The following is an 8,837-nucleotide window of genomic DNA, read 5'->3' as shown; positions in this document are numbered from 1 at the left end:
AACGTCTATTTCAGACTCTTAAAGACAGTTTCCATAGTGTTATATGAGTATAAGTATTTCATATAAGTTTTGTGTATACAATGTTGTTGAATTACACATTTATTTAATCATCATTTAAATAATTAACTGCTTCAAAATTCATGTGGTTAACGAAATCATTGTTCAAACATTTGCAGTAGCCTCCTGTATGAATAAAAACACTAAAGCACAACATAAATGCAGAAACACAACAGTACAATGCAATTTCAGGTTACAAAGCATAAATCTTTATTCTGATTTCAAAATGCACTCTTTGACAGTTATACATGTGGCTGAAGTGTCTCGTCCGCCCAAATTTTTTAACATTAGTTCATTCATTAACAAACTGACAATAAAAAATACTTCTAAAGCATGTATTAATCTTAGTTAAATGTAAATTTCAGCATTTAATAACACATTTTAACACTTTTTGCAACAAATTTCAATACCGTGATAATACCGTATACCGTGATAAAAGCTTCAGCAATTAATCGCAACATGAAAATTTGATACCGGCACATGCCTAATTGGATGTTATAAACACTGACAAAAACGATACAAGTTTTAGGGATGAATGGTATATATAACATTGATATAAGTAATCAACTGGATTTAGACCTACCTAATATAAAGCGTTCACAGGCAATTTGCTTTATGTATTTCCCTGGCGTCGAAATCAGGCTTATATAAATGTCAGGAAACATGATTCCTGGCTGTATGTTAATATCCATGGATCACTGGATATTTGGTAAGTTGTAAGGAACACTTTTATCTAGTCCAACCTTTAATTTAAAACTAAAAATTTTTTGTTTTAAACTGTTTTCGCAGTTTCCCCTATGAACTCCAGGCATGCAGCAGCTCTTTTGCCAGTCAGTCCGGCTGAAATGGGCGTGTTCCGGCGGGAAAGGGACGTCAATGCATACCCTCTATAGTTTTCCCAGGAGTCTTCCATACCCAACCAGGTACTGACCAGGCTCAACTCTGCTTAGCTTCAGTGTGCAACCATTTCATGGCAAAACATTTTCAAATCTTTATAATATTTGGAAGTCACGAGGCGTTAAACGTCTGCAATTTAATTTCAAGGGTTCATTTTTTAAATAAGTTTAGTTTTAGTTAGTTATTTGATGCTATAAAAACGGGGGATGTGACGTCATGATTGACAGCTGAGATTGACGGCTTCTCTGAGTGAAGTTGTCACCGAGGCACAACAGACTTTTTTGGAGCTTTAGCTTTAATTTCTACATTTACATAACTATTTATTTCACACCAACATAATGAATTGTTCTGCATCTGCGAGAGTGTGGGCAGGCTTTTGATATCGCACCTCTACTTCCTGCTCTCTACCATGCAGATTCCGGTCCCAAGATCACTACTGCGCAGACCTGGGGCCTCATTTATAAACGTTGCGTACGCACAAAAGAAGGCGTACGCCGCTCTCTACGCAATAATTGGTATTTATAAAAAGCAAACTTGACGGAAAATGTGCGGTCCTTCACGCAAGCTCTGACCCGGGCGTACGCACAAAAACGGGTGAAATGAGAAATGGCGACATCGTCGGCAGATGGAAGAAACACGTGAAAGTGTGTGAAACTGTAGACCGTTGTGTAAAAGAAATGGCTATACTGCCTCTCATAAATAACATGAAGACTTCACAAAGCAAGTCTTACAATTAACAGCCTAATCAGCCTAGTCTGGCGGAGCAGATATAGATGCAATTAGATAGACAGATATATAGATCATTAGGGATATAGATTGATAGATGTATTAATTGTCCACTGGGGAAAGTTGTTTTCATAGTAAAATTTCTTCATCAGTTACGGAATCATTCATGCATATGCCTTTAGTTTTATTTTTGATAAAATAACGTCTCAACCATTTAGAAAGCTGCAAGACATTACATTTGCACTGAACTATTTCCCATTTCCACGTAGATTATAACCGACATCTGTAGCTTGTCAGATTCAATTAAATGGATGGAAATAAAATGCCCCATCACAATGCGTAATGACGCACAATGGCTGATCTTGCGCTCTTAGAAGATGTGGCAAATGGAAGGATTCGGAGTGAACGCATCTTCAGACAGCAAGAAGACTTGCTGGCAAACGAGGACACACTCTGGCGATGGAGCGCTAGACGCTTTTTTGCCTCGACTTTGATGTCCGACCATTTCTTTTTTATTTCGGCCATGGTCCAAGGTTGTGAGGCTACAGCATTTACGGCGTCTGCAACCTTTTGCCACTCAAGTGCCTTTTTGGCATTAGTAATGCCCACACTGTGCCCTCCAAAACCAAATTGTTCTCCTCTTTTCAACCTCGCCAACGATAACTTCTACTTCACATTGAGTGAAGTTACGTTTTTTTAAATTTCCTCTCTGTGTTTGCCATGATTTCGCAATCGATGAATATTAACTTGTGGGCGTTTCATGGACTATTTATTGGCAACTATGGGCGTGACATGAAGCCGCAAAAGCTACGCTACATTTAGAATTGATTGTGATTTATTAAGGGAAAACTGCGTAGGATCTGCGTGTGCGCGGTTTTATAAATCTGAATATTTCTGTGTGTACGCACGTCCTATGTTTCATCCGTACGCCACTTCTGACTCAAATCATACGCATAGTTTTATAAATGAGGCCCCAGGTCCCAAATCTGCGCAAGATGTCAGCGCCATATTCAGACCTCCGGAGGCTTCAATAACTTCAGCGGAAGCCAATTAAGTTGCGTTGTCCATATTTTTTTATTGCGTGAACAGGCCTTTCTTTGTAAAACACAATTTATTGTAAAAGTTTTTGTTTATTTGTTAAATTGTGTATTTTAATAAAAATATATTTTGAATAATAATAACTTTATAATTGTACATGATAGGCACTTTGTAAATGTTGTGGTTTCATATATATATATATTTTTTTTTTTTTTATACACACACACACACACACACACACACACACACACACACACACACACGCGCACACACACACACACACACACACACACACACACACACACACACACACACACACACACACACGTTTATATCATGCAATTCTGACTTTATAGCAATTATATCTTGCAATGTTTTACTTTATAACACATCAAAATGATGTAAACTCACAACTGTGAAAGTTTTTTTATTTTTTATTGTGAGATGAAAAAGTTGCAATTCTAGGGAGCCCTGCACATGACATGCAAAAAGAAAATTTGTAGGCTAAATCGTGCACACGATTTATAAATCAAGGGAACGAAGTAGTAAATCGTCCGCAAGATATAGCAAATCGAGGGAACTAAATAGTAAACCGTGCACATGATTTATAAATAGAGGGAACGATAGTAGGTCTACATTGTGTGCACAATTTACTTTTTTTTCTTGCACGTCATGTACAATTCAGTGGCAGAAACAAGCTTCCATTGTTTATTTCCATGACTTTACTATACAATCTGTTTTAATATTATTTTTTTTAATCATACATTCAGACAAATGAACGAGAGCAGTGTCAGTATCATAGAAAAAAAATATTAGAACTATTTTAATGTTTTGTTTAACTATTTAAAAATAAAAATATTAGTCAAGGACAAAGCTGATTAAAAACAAAGAAACCCATAACCGTAATAGAACCACATGTTCTACTCACCCTCAAGTTGTTCCAAACCTGTATGAGTTTCTTTGTTCTGCTGAACACAAAAGATGATATTTTGAAGAATGTTTGTAACCAAGCAGATAGAGCAACCATTGACAACCATAGTAGGGGAAAACATATTTTGTGTTCAGCAGAAAAAAAGAAACTCACACAGGTTTGGAACAACTTAAGGGGAGTAAATGATGACAATTTTCATTTTTGGGTGAACTATCCCTTTAATGCACATCTATTTTGACATCAGATTTTTTTTGTCCCACCCAATGCTGGTTATTACCATGTCAATCAATACAATTTTGGATTCAATCCTGTACTTAAAAAAAGTTAGTCATTACTAAAACTTTGCTGTGTGTATACTTAGCAACATGATAAATAACAAATATATATGTCAATCACAGAGTTTTTGTTGTTGTTGTTGTTGCTGCACGATTCGTCCGCGCAATGTGCTAAATCGTGCGGACGATTTACTACTTCGTTCCCTCGACTTGCTAAACCGTCCACACGATTACTAATTTGTTCCATCGACTTATAAATCGTGTGCACTATTTAGCCCAACTTAGGTTTTTCCTGCATGTCATGTGCAGGGCTCCGTAGAAAATAGCCTAATGACAGTGTACACTGTTATATTGACAACGTATTATGTATTGCAAGTTTTGCAGGTAAGCCAATATGTAGCAAATCCAGGCATCGTTGGAATGTATTGAGGATTAATACATCTTTGGATTCTAATAGTGACATCACCATGACTTGAGGATATTAGTGACTGAAATTCTTATCACAACTCACAACTGCTTCTAACAACTACAACTACTTACAACTACAACTACTTCTTACAACTACAACTACTTCTTACAACTACTTCTAACAACTGCTTCTTACAACTACAACTACTTATAACAACTACAACTACTTCTTACAACTTCAACTACTTCTAACAACTACTTCTAACAACTATTTCTTACAACTACAACTACTTCTAACAACTACTTCTTACAACTACAACTACTTCTAACAACTACTTCTAACAACTACTTCTTACTACTACTTCTAACAACTATTTCTTACAACTACTTCTAACAACTACTTCTTACAACTACTTCTAACAACTACTCTTTACAACTACTGCACTTCTTGGTTTTTTGAAAATTTGAATTTAGCTACAGAATAGCAGCGAAAATGGGACAGCTAAATTCTTTTTACAAGAAAGCCGAAAAATATGATGCAGCCGTGCCAGGGTCTAGCAGAACATCTGATAGTAAGTTACATGACCATGTTATGCGAATATGAAATGCATTTGTTTGTTTTGTCCAGGGCTCTACACTTACTTATTAGTTTAAAACACACAAACATGTTTATTAATTCATTAGTGTGTCAAAATATAAAATACATTTGAAATTCAAAAAAGCTCACAATTTCATGCATAACCATTTTAATTCAGTTCAAAATATATTACATTGCGTGTCTGAGCCCTAGTGGAAAAAAAATAATATGACATGATATTTCATATATATGGAGCAAATGAGCATTTCCACTGGGTCCTAAAGTCAGTGCATTCAGATCATTCACATGTAGACATATACAATTATTTTTTGGTAAAGTGTTAGCATTTTTGGTTTGAATTTTGAGCATTTTTATAAAGTATTAATTTATCAATTGTGAGGCAGATAATGGTTATAATAGATAATGGTACTTTTTATATTGACAAATTATTTGGAAATCACAGAAAATAGCTTACTTCCGCATTGAAAATAAGATGGATAGATGAATCATTTAATAATTTATATCATAGCTGTAGTAATATGAGTAGGCACTAAAAAGTCATATTTCATTTATTCATAATAATTGTGGTTGATGTCATTCTTTTTTAGATCAGATTGACACTGTAAAAGTCCCACTGGATGTGAAGAGAAAACCTGGTAAAAAACACACCCAGAAGACCAAAACAGACCAGAGTGCAGATGCAGCCGTGCCAGAGTCTAGCAGAACATCTGATGGTAAGTTACATGTTATGAGAATATGAAATGCATTTCTTCTGTCCATGGCTCTACACTTACTTATTAGTTTTGGACACTTGTAAAAAAAAATATATATATAGCTCTGGAAAAAAATGAAGAGATCACTTAACATTGATTTCTCTTAATTGTTTCCAGAGCTGAATATATAAAATAAAGTCAAGCACACTATCTAAGTAACTTAAGTATCAAAAAATGCTTCATTTGCAGCGTTTCTGTCCCATGACCTTCATCATTGTTTGTTCGGTCCATAGCTCTACACTTATTTTTTAGTTTAGGACATTGTAAAAAATAAAAATAGGGCAATATCAAAAAAATTAGGGACACATTAATGAGTCAAAATACAAATTAGATTTGAACAAAGAGACATTGAAAATCTGAACTGAATTAATCAAATGTTAAGCATTAATGTACATAATGTGAATTTTTTTTTGTTAACCCTTGATTTGTCCCTCGCACTTTGTAACAAATCCTTCACCCGCTAGTCAAAATGATTTTGTCCAGAAAGCTTCTTTCATTTCATTTTAATAATATTTTTTTCTATTTTTTTAATGCATTTTTCTGTTCATATTTTTTGTTCTTTTTTTATTTTATTTACCTTTAAATTACTAGATTTTATTGATACATAAAAAGTAAAACTAAAATATTTAAGCACATTTTTCACATTATTTCAATTTACATTCAAAATAACTCACAATTTCCTGCATAACCCTTTTAATTTAGTTCAAAATATATTACATTGGGTGTCTGAGCTCTTGTGGAAAAATAATATGACAGGATATTTCATGCCTTATAGCTCTATATGGAGCAAATGAGCTGTTCCGCTGGGTCCTAAAGTCAGTGCATTCAGTTCATACACATGTAGACATATACAATTATTTTTTGGTAAAGTGTTAGCATTTTTGGTTTGAATATTGAGCATTTTTATAAAGCATTAATTTATCATTTGTGATCAGATGTCACTTATAATTATTTACCAATATTGACAAATTAATTGGAAGTCACAGAAACCAAGAAACCCATAACAGTAATAGAACATGTGGCAGGTTTATTAGTCTGCATTTACATTTAATGCACATCTATTTTAGCAAAACCAGGCATCCTTGGAATACAATAGAATCTTTGGATTCTAATAGTGACATCACAATGACTTGAGGATATTAGTGCCTGCAATTCTTATCACAACTCACAACTGCTTCTAACAACTACAACTACTTACAACTACAACTACTTACAACTACAACTACTTACAACTACAACTACTTCTTACAACTACTTCTAACAACTGCTTACAACTACAACTACTTCTTACAACTACTTCTAACAACTGCTTCTTACAACTACAACTACTTCTAACAACTAACGTTACTTCTTACAACTACTTCTAACAACTGCTTCTTACAACTACAACTACTTCTTACAACTACTTCTAACAACTACTTCTTACAACTACTTCTTACAACTACTTCTAACAACTACTTCTTACAACTACTTCTAACAACTACTTCTTACAAATACTGCACGTCTTGGTATTTTGAAAATTTGAATTTAGCTACAGAATAGCAACGAAAATGGGACAGCTAAATTCTTTTTACAAGAAAGCCGAAAAATATGATGCAGCCGTGCCAGGGTCTAGCAGAACATCTGATAGTAAGTTACATGACCATGTAATGCGAATATGAAATGCATTTGTTTGTTTTGTCCAGGGCTCTACACTTACTTATTAGTTTAAAACACACAAACATGTTTATTAATTCATAAGTGTGTCAAAATATAAAATACATTTGAAATTCAAAAAAGCTCACAATTTCATGCATAACCATTTTAATTCAGTTCAAAATATATTACATTGCGTGTCTGAGCCCTAGTGGAAAAAAAATAATATGACATGATATTTCATATATATGGAGCAAATGAGCATTTCCACTGGGTCCTAAAGTCAGTGCATTCAGATCATTCACATGTAGACATATACAATTATTTTTTGGTAAAGTGTTAGCATTTTTGGTTTGAATTTTGAGCATTTTTATAAAGTATTAATTTATCATTTGTGAGGCAGATAATGGTTATAATAGATAATGGTACTTTTTATATTGACAAATTATTTGGAAATCACAGAAAATAGCTTACTTCCGCATTGAAAATAAGATGGATAGATGAATCATTTAATAATTTATAGCTATCATAGCTGTAGTAATATGAGTAGGCACTAAAAAGTCATATTTCATTTATTCATAATAATTGTGGTTGATGTCATTCTTTTTTAGATCAGATTGACACTGTAAAAGTCCCACTGGATGTGAAGAGAAAACCTGGTAAAAAACACACCCAGAAGACCAAAACAGACCAGAGTGCAGATGCAGCCGTGCCAGAGTCTAGCAGAACATCTGATGGTAAGTTACATGTTATGAGAATATGAAATGCATTTCTTCTGTCCATGGCTCTACACTTACTTATTAGTTTTGGACACTTGTAAAAAAAAATATATATATAGCTCTGGAAAAAAATGAAGAGATCACTTAACATTGATTTCTCTTAATTGTTTCCAGAGCTGAATATATAAAATAAAGTCAAGCACACTATCTAAGTAACTTAAGTATCAAAAAATGCTTCATTTGCAGCGTTTCTGTCCCATGACCTTCATCATTGTTTGTTCGGTCCATAGCTCTACACTTATTTTTTAGTTTAGGACATTGTAAAAAATAAAAATAGGGCAATATCAAAAAAATTAGGGACACATTAATGAGTCAAAATACAAATTAGATTTGAACAAAGAGACATTGAAAATCTGAACTGAATTAATCAAATGTTAAGCATTAATGTACATAATGTGAATTTTTTTTTGTTAACCCTTGATTTGTCCCTCGCACTTTGTAACAAATCCTTCACCCGCTAGTCAAAATGATTTTGTCCAGAAAGCTTCTTTCATTTCATTTTAATAATATTTTTTTCTATTTTTTTAATGCATTTTTCTGTTCATATTTTTTGTTCTTTTTTTATTTTATTTACCTTTAAATTACTAGATTTTATTGATACATAAAAAGTAAAACAAAAATATTTAAGCACATTTTTCACATTATTTCAATTTACATTCAAAATAACTCACAATTTCCTGCATAACCCTTTTAATTTAGTTCAAAATATATTACATTGGGTGTCTGAGCTCTTGTGGAAAA

At 33.4% G+C, this 8,837-nt stretch overlaps 1 long non-coding RNA gene across 1 annotated transcript; it reads left to right on the top strand.

The window, feature by feature from the left end:
* The first annotated feature begins 854 nt into the window (after window positions 1–854).
* Window positions 855–8,027, top strand: LOC307118570. The gene is made up of 3 exons (XR_013815559.1): window positions 855–980; window positions 5,518–5,643; window positions 7,929–8,027. It is a non-coding gene; the product is annotated as an uncharacterized lncRNA (long non-coding RNA).
* Window positions 8,028–8,837: the final 810 nt, after the last annotated feature.

Source organism: Gobio gobio (assembly GCF_949357685.1).
Source record: "Gobio gobio genome assembly, chromosome: 22".
Taxonomy (NCBI): Eukaryota; Metazoa; Chordata; class Actinopteri; order Cypriniformes; family Gobionidae; genus Gobio; species Gobio gobio.
The sequence above is the reverse complement of the archived record's forward strand: the minus strand, read 5'-3'. Positions and strand labels throughout refer to the sequence as shown.